Here is a 13,418-nt window from a genome sequence, read left to right on the forward strand (position 1 = left end):
TCAGTATAATGGTATGATTATGTAACTTCTGGATGAAATGCTATGAATTCTTGACTATGCAGAATACAAATAAATCTAATTCCTACAATTCTAACTTTTTAGTGAAAACAATGAAACCAGCAAGGTTTGTGATAAACATAATATTTGTATTTTGCAAATTTCACACTAAGAACATTTAGAATGGAGCCAAATTCATTCAAAGCTTCCCATGTTTCCTCATTAATAAAATAGTAAAATATGGGTTAGAATGATACAAGTGTTAGAAAATTGACTGAACAACCACTCCAAGAGTACTCAAAACTGGTTCCACAGCAAACTGGACACTGGTGTTGAATGAAGTGTCCCAGGGCCTGATCTTGTTCAACATTTTTATCAATGACATACTGAATAAATTTGTAGAAGACACTATGAGGATTGTGTAAGATTTTAGAAAATAAAGAAAAGATCCAAAAAGAATCAGGGGGCTTGAGTGATGGGCCAAAATGAATAGGATTAAATTTAACAGGGAGAAATGTGAAGTCCTGTATCTAATGGGGGAGATTTGATTTGTCAGTACTACATATGAAAATAATCTGGGTGTCCTTGTTAATCACAAGTTGAATAAGAGCCAACAGTGTAATGGCAGATGCTGAAAAAGCCTGTGTTATTTTAGGATATGTTAACAAAATCATAAAGTCTAGATCAAAGGGAGTAATTGTCTGTTTCTAATCTGCCTTGGTCAGGTTGTACTTGTGTCCAATTCTGGGTACTGAAGCCTTAAAAAGTCATTGATCAACTGGAGGGTTTCCAGATGTTAACTACCAAAATGGTGAAAGAACTGGAAACAAGTCCTATGAAGAATGATTAAATAAACCAGATATGTTAGGTTAGTGTGCAGAAGAGGGAGGGTAGACCATAGCAGTCTTTAGATCTTTATAGAGAAGGAAGCAGCCTTGTCCCTGTTACCCCTGCAAGGCAGGCACACAATCAGTGGACTACAACTAAGGAAAGTAGATACAGGTTAGCTATTAGGAAGAATCTCCTGGGGATATAAGAGATGTCAACCAGAGGTATAAGCTGCCTTGTCAAATGGTACATTCCCTTTACTGGAGGGCTTCATATAGAGGCTAAATGACCATCTGTTCAAAATGCTTTAATGGGTTCTGCATGGAGAAGGAGTTGGACTAGATGACTTTTGAGGACTCTTCCAACTCTATGAGTCTTTTAGTTTTGTCTTGGTCAGCTGGCAATATGGATAGTCCATATTGGGAATGGTGCCAATTTAACTGAACACAATTTTTAAGGGAAAGGTTTACCCCAACCTTCAGCTTAGATCAGTCCTTGGCATTTGGAGCATAGATTACATATTTTGGCAATTAATCTGTGCGTAAGTATAAGAGTTTGATGCAATGCTGAATAGAATAAGCAATAAGCTGTAACATACCAATTTTCCCCAATTAGTTTGGAAAGAGAGTCTTAGTTAATTCATTGTTTTATTTTAGTTCTGATGGTTAATTTAATACAGAACATGTACTATGATTTCATTATTTTTAGACAACAGGGTGAGTTGATCATATTGGAGAAATAAACAGATATTGGTTCAGTCATTGAAATATTTATCAAACATTCAGAAAATGGAAAGATGAAAAAGAGTTAATTTAATGACATGTGAACTATATATGGCAGCAGGAAAGCACAACTTAAAGATTAAAAAACAGCCTTCTTGTTGATATTATTGGAGAATATTTTGACATTGAAATGAATCATTTCTTTTTCATGCTGTCATTCCACAATTTTTTACAAGGATTGTGAAAGACTGTGGATTTTATTAGCTTTTTGAGAGGGTGAAAAGAGGCATCTGATGTGTAAATACACTTGCAAAATCTTCTTAAAAGCTTGCAAGCTTAAGGTTAGCTTAAACAAGATCAGGGTAGACTAAAACAAATTACATTCTCCATTTTTTCCTTTTTATTCAAGTTTGTCTTTATTGGCCCCAAAAATATGGCTGACAGAATGGAATGTAGCTAAGTAGCTATGTCTTGTTCATCTAAGTTTGTGTAGGCCACATCACTGGGTTTGATGTGATGAATCATTGTAAAATACCTAAAATAATCTCTAATTCAGGTCAACAAATACAAAGCATATATCAAAGCCCATTTGTTTCAGATTGAATCCTGAAGCATTCAGATATAGGCACATAGGAATCTGTTTTTCACTAAATCAGAACATTAGTTACCTATAATAGTTGAATGTTTTCTAAACCCCACAAGGTTATTTCCAGAGACTGTATTTACAGATATGCCTGAACCACAAGTTCCAGTCAGGAAGAATAATGGAGAAGGACATTAAAAATCATAGTTCAGCAATATCTGAAGTGGTGCAGATACCCCATCGCTGGTGTATACTAACCAACAGTGTATGTTTCAGGTATGAACGTTTCAGTTTTTATTTACTATTTATTTACTTTTTTTAACACTGGCAGTTCACAGATAAAAACACATAAAATAATATGATACAATAATAAAAACAAAGAACCAAAAATGGCAAAAGATTGTACAAACAACAACCCACGTCTGGGCAACAACAATCCACGTCTGGGCAACCCACATTGCCCAGAAGATATCACCAGGCTTGTCCTTTGGCTTGGTTTCCTTCCCTGTTCCAATCCTGCAGGATTCTCAGATGTTCAGAAAAATACCCTAAAACAGTGGTTCTCAACCTTTCTAATGCCGCGACCCCATAATACAGTTGCCCATGTTGTGGTGACCCCCAACCACTTATACATCACTGGGTGCCAGGGGCGTGGCCAAAGAAAAGGGGGAAAAATGGCGGACAGCCTTGTTTGGCGACCCCCATGAAATGGTCGTTCGACCCCAAATGGGGTCCCGACCCACAGGTTGAGAACCACTGCCCTAAAACATCTACAGTCAGATTAAATTAATAAAAATCTTACAAAACATACAAAACCCCAAAATCCAAAAGCAGGAATCAGGACCAAGTGTTCTCCAGTAGAGCTCCATTTTGAGTTGGTACTGGAGGGTTTCAAAAGGCAGTAAGGTTGGAACTAACCTCAGCTCAAAAGGGTGGAGGCCATTCTGGAGGGCCAGCAGCACTACAGAAAAGCAGTACTCAGAACCTCACCCCTCCCTTCCCAAAACTAGGGAGCCATCAACTACTTCATTCAACAAGATCAAGTTGGTTGAGCTGATTCTACTGGGAAAAAAACCAGTCCTCAAGATAACTTGGTATCCAAACTATAACTGAACTGAGCATGAGAGCTTTAGCATATAAAGTAGATTCCTTTATTATTGAGACATATGATATAATCATGCACTGTGTGTCTCTGTGGGCACATACAACCAGGCAAACACACATACTGTCATCTTACACTGGTTTTCCATCAAAATGTCTGGTCCTGTTGAGTCTATTATTTCATAACTTATTCCTTCTTTTGTGTGTTTTAAGCAGAGAAACAACTACTAAGATATTTTAGCAGGGGTTTTCTCTGGGGGCTTGAAAGAGACTGTTGACATTGGCCTCTAAACATCCAAAGATTTAGGTACCTTTAATGTAACAATGTTGAATCAGACAACAGTGTTTCTTTTGAATCCTGTGGTTAGTATTAAGAATCAACCAACTCAGGGATATTCTCTCTAGTATCAAGAGCTCACATAGATTTTTTTTCTTGTTTTTTGGGAATCCAGGTGAAATGTGTGGCTATTTAATCAGACTTGTAAACTAAAGTATGTAGGTCATATCCCTCACTGATCATTTGGACTGATGCTGTGCTCATTGTTGCACCATTTCTGCAGCAATACAGGATCTATCAGTAAATAGTAGAAAGACATGACTAGATAAAGTACTCATTATCGCTAACTCTTTATGACATTTAAACTGTGTCAGTTTAGTAAGCCATTTACAATCACAAATCCACACCCTTAGCCTTTGTTTTGCCCAGTAATTGTTATTCTTGAAAATCTCAACTTTGATGTTTTCCATTCAACCTTGTGTAGTGACACAACACTAAATAAGTTGAAGGGGGAGGAGGATTCTATGAGCACAGTCTACCATGAATTTCATAATATAGTCATTTTACAATTATCAATCAATTTTAGAGGTATAATTTGTTTTAAAAGGTTTTAAGTAATTTTTTGTACCTTCAAATCAGATGATATATATATATATATATATATATATATTTTACTCCTGGGGATTGCCTGGACACATCCCTGTGTTACTTTTGGAAATGGTTTGCCATTGCCTCCTTCCTATGGTTGAGAGTGTTTAGCCCAAGGTGAACCAGCTGGCTTTGTGTCTCAGGTGGGACTAGAACTCACAATCTCCTGGTTTCTAGCCTGATGCCTTAACTACTACATCAAAATGACTCTCTAAAAAGGGGTTTAAATTATTTATTAAAAAGGTAAATGACCTTATGCAAGAGATCACCTGGGCAATGCTGTTTGAAATAAATAAAGTGATTGTCTTTGATAGAAACAATTTATCTTGTTTCTGCTATAAAAGCTTAAATTAACAACATTTAAATCAAGTCTACATCTATTTGAATATACTCTAATTTTTGATTATGGTCAGACTGGAAAGCTTCAGGGAACTGTGATTTTTTTTTTTAAAGGAACAAAAATATCTAGTTGAACAATATTCTTTTGTTATCGTTCTCTCAATATTCACATTTCATGAAGCTTATAACACTTTACAACAGGGCTATTGTTAAATATACTAGTTTGTCTTGTTTTAAATCCCATTCTATTCACATCATTCTTAGTGGTTCAAAATAGCTTACCTTCTGACTTTTCTTTTTAAAAAACTTCATGTCTTATCGGGAACAAAGAGTAAGTCATATGCTGTAAGAGCTTGTCAAAGTCATAATTACAATTCATTTGTCTGTGTTCAGCTGTCTGTCATCTGTTAGCAGTTCAAATGCTCTGTGTGTCTTTCTGAATTTGTTGAAATTCTCTTTAATTATTTACTGCTCCATGATCATCCATTACTGATTGCTAACTGCTTTTGGCTCTCTCAGCCCCTGGCTTCCCTGGCCTTGTATCAACATTGCTCACAACCTTCAAGCCATTCCAAGCCCGAAAAGCTGCTGATGCTTATTAGCATTTCTACAAATTTATGAAAATATCCTTGTTTACACAAGTAACAAGAATGGCTGTGTAGATAAACAATCTGCTCGTGCAGTGTGCCAAAACATAGGAGGAAGTCTGGTCAAGCCACAAGAATGGGATATTAAGAATTCTGGTTTCTTTTTTTGTCTGTTTCCTCAATAGTTTTGGTATTAGGTGGAGTCAGGGATTAATTTTTAAAACAGGAGAGACACTACATCAGCTCATACCTGATGAGAAATCATGTTTCTCCATTAACATGGTGAATCCATCCCCCGTTAAGTCACTTTTGACTGTTCTCACTGGCAAAAAAAAAAGAAAGAAAAAAAGAAAGAAAGAAAGAAAGAAAGAAAGAAAGAAAGAAAGAAAGAAAGAAAGAAAGAAATTCAGTGATATGAAATAGTTGTTGCCAGCCATAATATTCTCACTTTCAACTCTGTTACTGTCAATATAGTCAGACATGAAGATGTTTGTTTAAAAAAAAAATGAAGCAAAAGGGAAAAAAACCTAATTTGAGTGTTAATTAAGAATTAAGGAGAAACTTCCTAACATTGAGGACAATTAACCAGTGGAATAGCTTGCCTTCAGAAGTTGTAGGGCCTTCATCACTGGAGGCTTTTTAGAAAAGACTGGTCAGCCATCTGTCTGAATGAGATAGGGCAGTGATGGTGAACCTTTTAGAGACCAAGTGTCCAAACTGCAAGCTAAAACCCATTTATGTATCGTCAGATGCCAGGGGCATGGCTCATTGGATGGGTGTGGCCAATTATTTTTATTTATTTATTTATTTTATGAGACTTATATACCGCTTTAAGTGCAAGCACTCTCTAAGCGGTGTACACCAGTAAGCAATGTATATATATATTTACATTGCCCCCAACAATCTGGGTCCTCATTTTACGTACCTCGGAAGGATGGAAGGCTGAGTCAACCTTGAGCCGGTGAGATTTGAACCGCTGACCTGCTGAACACAGTCAGCTAAAGTGGCCTGCAGCTCTAAATGCTGCGCCATCTCGGCTCTTGAGTGGGTGTGGCCAATTGAGTGGGCATGGCCAATTGGGTGGGCATGGCTGCAGTGGTAACGACAGACTGGGTGGGACTAAAAAGTTCAATCAATCAATTCCTACTTTGCAAGATCTTTCTTTTTCCCATGAGAAGTTGAAATTGATTGATTGATTGAACCTTTTTTTTTTTTGCACACGATGGTGGAGGCCTAAAGCGAAAAGATTTTATAAAACCCAGCTGAAGGCCTAGGCCTAGGGCGATGGCGCACATACCCACAGATAGAGCTCTGCCTGCCACCATAAGTTCACCATCACAGGTATAGGGTCTCCTGCTTGAGCAGGGGGTTGGACTAGAAGACCTCCAAGATCCCTTCTAGCTCTATTCTAATGGATTGAGTGTAAAGCCAAAGGGTGCATATATCTCTAAACCAGGTATATACCCATATGTACAGATTGACATTTTATATTGTATTAGTATTCTGTTTTAGTGGACATCTTTCATATATAATGTTCCCTTCTTTCATTTTCCCCCACAACAAGTCTGTATGAAGGCTGGGCTACCTTGAAAGCTTCTTGGGATTTTCCATGCCTGAGTGTAGACTTCAGCTTGGATCTTTCTTGCCCAGTCCAATGCTTTAACAACTATACCCCACTGCTAGGAAGAATGCAAACACGAATGCCAAACCGAGTCTAAACCTTTGATTGACTGTGTGACCAACCATAGTAATAACTCCAGAAAGTGTGTGAGACTTTCCCAAAGCATCCTGAGACCTGTTCAAGGCTATAGTTGCATCACAAAGGGCCAGGCCAGGTATGCTTCATGGGCAGTGGAAGGAAGAAGATACTAAGGGTCAACCTGGGCAAAGCAGGGGCAGCAGATTGCAAGATGTAGGGTGCAGTACAGGAGGTTGGGGGTGGCTGCAGAGGGGATGGCTGGGCTTCTCAGATTGGTGCTACAACAGCTGCAACTGAGGCAGCTCAGGTTTTGCACTGTGAGACTTGAAGTGGTACTCCTCAGCTGTGATGGTGTGTGAGTACTGGGGCTGAAGCAGAAGCCCACAAGTGGTGATAGGCTGAGTTGCTGGAGGCCCTGGGCCTCTATTTCAGTCACCATGTCACTGGCACCACTACTGATGCAGAGGACCGACACTGTGTAGGACAACCAGGAGAGCAGAGATGGGGGGAAATAGACAAATAGGGGGAGTTAAAGAGGAAACAATCCCTTACATTGGAACAAACGAGGATCATTGCTGGGAGGAAGCAGTTTGGGAATGGTTTGAATCCTGTCACATCGCTTAGTGACAGAATTGCTAGTCCAAATTGTAATGTTAAGTGACAGCTACCTGTAGACTAAATTATTTATAACAAAAACATCTTCCTCATTGCAGGTACTTGAATCTAGTGATGAAGGCCACATATCCTTTTCTTTGATAAGCAAAGTAGACTGAGCTATTTTGTGCTCAGTTGGTTCTAAATAGTACAAACATTTAATTAAATAGCATGCAATTGCTTCCTTCCTCCATCCCATTTCACAACTTATCAAAAATCTGTTGGCTACCAGTAACTTGACAACTTCATCACCCACACTCCCCAGCTGTGGCATAATATTTCCCATCCCTAGTTCTCAAAGAAGAATAGCCAGAGGGATTTCAATACTACCTGTCATTTCCTTAGCAAATTTAGCCAACTGAAAGTACTTATTAACACAGGTAACCTGTCAATTAGATTATTTCTGTTGGATTTTGTATGAAAATTTCACATAATTAAATGTGATGTTTTAAAGACAGGCTAGTGTGTTGTGTTGTGTATGTATGTATATATAAAACCTGAGGTGATTGTCCAATGTTATAATCAGGATCTAGAAATAGATACAATCACACCTGAAAATTGAAACACTGCTTTGATGCATGAACTGTTTGGGGAATCTAAATATTCATTCCACAGATAAATACTAAATCATGGGAACTAATAATTTTTCTTTATTCTACACTGTTCAGAACCACAGTTGAAATAGCATGCCTTTTACCGGTACCACATTTCAGGAAATATTGAGACAATTTGAAACAGTTTCAGAAAAGTGAACAAAAGATGTTTAGAGGGCTGGAGATAAATAGCACTTTTTATGTACTTCAAAAAAATGACATACACAAAAAAAGCTACTGTCTATAACATAGAACCATGATATTTTTGCATTAACAGGTAAGCTAATTTCAATTGAAAATTAGGAAAATTTCCTAATGATATGAACAGTAAAGATTATCTAGGACAGTTGTAGGTCCTCTTTCGTCAAATATGTTCAAGTAGATCTGCATAGTATCTGATAGGATGCATTAATCTGGATTCTTATGTTGAACAAAGGTTTAAATACTCCAGGAATATGTATGAGACAGTTTTAACTTCCCAATCCTTCCAAAGAGCATTCATCTGGCCAAGTAAAAATCTTCAGCCCTCACTACCAATCCATATTTTTACTAAGACTATACTGCATTCTATTTAACCATTACCGTATCTTATTCTTGCATTAAAATGAATAATTTGCGGGGGAGGGGTCATGAAAATACACGGGAAGTCATATGGGGTGCTGTGTTTCATGGAATGTAGGTCTGTGATTATCCAAGAAAAGGAAGATGGTAGGAAAGTTTAATTAAGTCATCTTCCAGCTGCCTTTCATGGAAGAATAATAATAGCATTCATGGTAAGACTGCTAATACCTTTTACTTTTACTTTCCTCTTAAAATGGACATTTAAGAATATTGGAATACATCTTTCAGCCTTCTGTGCAATCCTCCCATAACTGTTGTGACTCATGTATGGCTATTTTATTGCAAAGTATGAAGTATCTATGAGTTTTATATTAGCAGAAGAAGCCTCTATTATGCTCCACAATGGAATGTTATTTGGTAATACCACCAATAAAAACTTATATTCCATTTCTTTAGTTTACTTTGTTGGAATCCCCATCTAGATATACTATCTTAAGAACCAGTAATAAATGCGTCAGATTGTTGAAACTTTGAAAATTTCCCCATTCTCTGATATGTCTTGAGACATCAGCTTGTAAAATGACAACGCTGATAACTACGCTGTTTTTTTTCTGTTTAGTCCCAACACAAATAGCACACCCTGTTGCTTAATGATACCAATTGCTTTGAAAGTTGGAAAGGCAGTATAATCACACACTTTATTTTGAAAAGACTTAACTGAGGTTGTCAGTAAAGCTTACCAGTTTAAACCTGAACCTTCATGGTGAATTGTCCAACTTTTCTTCCTGCTCATTGTAACTTACTCCTAGTCTGTTTGTTTCAATTATGAAACAGCAACATTTTGTCTCTTAGAAGAAGGGAAAAATGGATATGATATAGCCTGATCAGATTTCAATAAAGTCCTTTCAATTGTTGAAAGCTTCACCCAAGGTGGGGTAAGAAGGCATGCTAGCCCATTTCATTCTTCTCACTATTTTTTTATTTTCTATTTTCTACCACATTCTCTGAAACCAATCTTTCTAACAGGAAGTCTGTTGAAGAGGTTTAAAACCATAACTGCAAAACATTGTAACCTATGTCAGAAACTTCCAAAAATCAGACAACCTTTTTGCTGCAGGCCCACAACTTCCACTGTTGGAGTAGCAAGGCTGAAGGATTGAGATGTGGTGAAGGAGTAAGACTCCATAATATATCTCTGCTCTCCCTCTGTATAATTTAAATTAGATGAGACTCTGAATATACAAAGAAAGATTGTGAATCATACCTATTATTGAACTTTCATGTGTCCAACTAATATTGAGATAATAAACCACATGCTAGTTGCACTTTACATATATTGTACTCACTGTAATCAATTTCTTAATATATTTCCTGGACACTAATGTTTGTAAAGGCACTCATACTCAAGGCATTGAATATATTGTGGTCTTATATCAACTTATTCTACTCATCATTTCATTGTTTACAATAAACAAAATTCACTTTGAATTTAAACATATCAAAGCAAACAACTAATATTGCAAAATATATATGTAACAGCCACTCTTTTCAGCCAGATTAATTTAACTGGGTTAATTAATAGTTCTTGTACTAAAATCAGCAGGATTAAAACAATGAACTTTGGATGGCCTATGCCCATGAGTTTGGAAACATATGTCAAAGAGATATTCTTTTAAGGAGTCATAATTGGCAACAATTCCATGTTGACGATAAATCTGAATTTACCTTTCAGTAACTGGAAATAGCTTATAGCAGATAACTTGGGTTTCAGGAATTCCTCTCTGCTCAGTACCAGTAACATATAAACTAAAAGGCATTCACATTTTTCTTCCAAGAGAAGGTGTCTTAATTCCTATGATCCTTGTTACTGCAAACATAAAGTCCGCAAAGGGGAAGTAGTAATCCACACTTGCGGTTGCCATGACATTTTTAGACAAAATAGTTAGACCACAAAAAGTAATGACAGAGAGTGAGTATGATAGAGGAAGGAGGGAAGGAGAGGGAGGGAGGAAGAGAAAGAAAGAGAAAGAAAGAGAAAGAGAAAATGATTTTGTTTCTTCACCAAATTCAACAATGAAACAATTTCATTGGATAACTAAAATTATTTGATAAATTAAATTAATGTATTGTTAATAACAAATGATGAAGAATGCTTAAAAACATTTTCAGGCTATGTGTACTTGGGCAAATCAACCAGTTGTTCAGCAATTTATGGAGAAAGAGCTGAGCTTCTAAAAGAGTGTCATCTTCAAATACTAAGAAGGGTACAAAAGTAACAAACATCAGCATTTACTTTCTCTTAATTTGTTTCTTAAATTAAAAATGAAGTCAGTATCACTATAATTCTCTGTTACCATCAAACAGTGTTTCCAAATATTCCTCAAAAATATTTAAATTAAATTAAATTAAAACTAATTCAGTGTACAATAAAGTCTCAATATGAATTTTCCAAAGTAGGCTATCTCACCTTGGTTCTGCCCTAAACTGCCTTATTTTTCATGGAAAAAGTATTTTCTTTCTTTCTTCTGCATTGATGGATAGAAGAAGATAAATTCTGGTCATAACCCAAATTGGCTTGTCTTATGATGGGCTGAGAAATAATGCTTTACTCTAAGGGGCTCAGCTTCTCATGAGATTTAGCTCCACCTACTCTGCAAATCCAGCAATTTAATATAAAAGAGAGAGAGAGAGATTCTTCTATTTTTGGTAAGCTATCAGTAAATGAATGAAAGAAATAAAGACCACTTAACAGCTACGCTGACTTGATAATTAATAATTCATTTAGCAATAATAATAACTATAAACAACTTAGATGGTCCAAAGATTTTAGATATAGAACCATTTCTGATAAAATAATATATTTATTCACATGTCATACATTTAACAAAATCAATATTATCTTGACAATGTTTATATTTTAAACTATATATCCATTTTAGGTACATTTTTTTGTTTCTAGTTTTGTATAATCTTTATCCCACTAGCTGCATTTTCAGTAAGAGAAAAAAAAAATCACATCCAAGCTCCTTTTGAAGTGGACAAGCAGTGATTGGGAGCATAATGAAATCCCTAATCCTTTCCAAGTCTGTCTTATCCTCCAATTGCTTTTTCTTAGCAAAAAGAAATGATATTTCCAAGCTACTTGATGTCATCCTCCTTCCTAAAAAAGAGAGACTTAAATATTATTTTTGGAAAAAAGGATAACCATTACATTAAACCAGGCATGTCAAACTTCTGACGTCACGTGATGTATCAGGACTTTTTCCCATTGCTGGCAATGGGATGGGCATGGTTTCAGTGTGACGCATTCGCTCCATGGATCGGCAGTTTGACATGCCTGCATTAAACAAATTATCTTTTTATAGAAAGACACATATTCATATTTGCATGTTAGAGTAATTAGGTTCTCTTAGCCTATTACAACTTTCCCAAATCTTCAACTATTTAACAGCTGAATATTCTAAGATTAAGAATGTAATAGTTCTGGCTGGAAAAGGCAAGTCTACTATAGTTTTTCTTCTGTTGAATATTAGTTGAGTCATCCTTGTTTAGACTAACTGAATGAAATACAGTTGATTTTTTTCATCATGGTATTCAGTCAATTTTGTGAAATACGTTATAAGTGAGCAATGTATGCACTTTAATTTCTAGAACACCAGTTTATATAACAACATGGATCTATTTTTTTTTCTTTTGCTCTTGGGTAACCTTGGTTGAGCAATGTAGCCTTTATATGCTTTGTTTGCACATCTGTTTAACATTGGTAATAGCTCTTCCCTTTCTGATAGGAGAGCTCAGTAAATAAATAAACTGAAGGCCACAAGGCACATCTCTACTATGCTAATAAGCTAAATATGGGAATTAAGGATAGAACTAAGAGCAGTCAGTTATCTCCATGCTATAGCAGTGATATCCAAGGTTACCTTGCACTGATGTTTGGATCATTTAATGCCATTAGAGTCATTAGAACTTGAACGAAGGGACATAATTTGTACTACATTAAAATCGACTTGATTTGATTTCTTGGTATTTGATCCTAAACATCTGGCCACTAGTTGTAATATGTATTTCTATTTCTAAGACTTGGATGAATGGTTTAGTGATGTCCTGCCATAATGTGAGGTTATGTCTGACAGGCCCAGAATATTGTAGTTATTAGATGTCCATGACTGCCCTGGATACTCGGGAATGGTTTGGACTTCATGAGGTGACTTTAAGAGATATGTCCTTGAAAGCTGAAATCTCTTTCAAAATTAAGCACTGATATGTTAGCTTCTCATGTCATGGATTTTACCATTTTTCCCCTTTACAGTAAGTGTCTCTTCTAAGGCTTTATACTGCTTGGTACTATATTATTAAGCTAAATTTTTCCCTCCACCATCTTCATAACATTTTTTTCTGTGAAACAAAAGATTTTTTTTACATGTTGAGCTTCTTTTGCCTTCAGCATCTTCTAAAGAAACAAACGAACCAATGCAGAAAATCACAGTGTAACCTTTATTTTGCCTGCCCCGTATTTAAAGCACATTTTCTTTTCTCTTTGCTATCCATATGCCAAACTATGAATATATTACTCAACACTTTTTAAAAGAAATTAATTGCTTGCTTACTTGCTTGCTTGCTTGCTTGCTTACTTACTTACTTACTTACTTACTTACTTACTTACTTACTTGAGATGTTTGAACTTGGCAGAAACTGAGAATCACATCTCTAATCTAAAAGGGTTAGAGGAGAGCTGTTTCAGTTAAGATTAATTGTAACACATCTGTTTCTTAGGATTTCTCTGCATGAAAAAGATTTTATTTTTACAGAGCTCATCAAATTTGCAC

General features: G+C 36.2%; 1 protein-coding gene across 2 annotated transcripts in view; it reads right to left on the reverse strand.

Annotated features, from left to right (window-relative positions):
• FLRT2 (fibronectin leucine rich transmembrane protein 2) overlaps window positions 1-5,668 on the reverse strand; it is a 111,086-nt gene extending 105,418 nt beyond the window's left edge. Inside the window, exon 1 of one of the 2 annotated variants that reach the window (XR_005557704.1) lies at window positions 4,778-5,668. The gene's annotated coding sequence lies outside the window, so the exon portion shown is untranslated. The remainder of the gene's footprint in view (window positions 1-4,777) is intronic. The other variant, XM_039351528.1, reaches the window with a different exon arrangement.
• Window positions 5,669-13,418: the final 7,750 nt, after the last annotated feature.

Source organism: Crotalus tigris, unplaced genomic scaffold (genome assembly GCF_016545835.1).
Source record: "Crotalus tigris isolate CLP2741 ecotype Arizona unplaced genomic scaffold, ASM1654583v1 scf7180000018371.15429387391:27106975, whole genome shotgun sequence".
In the NCBI taxonomy this organism is placed as follows: Eukaryota; Metazoa; Chordata; class Lepidosauria; order Squamata; family Viperidae; genus Crotalus; species Crotalus tigris.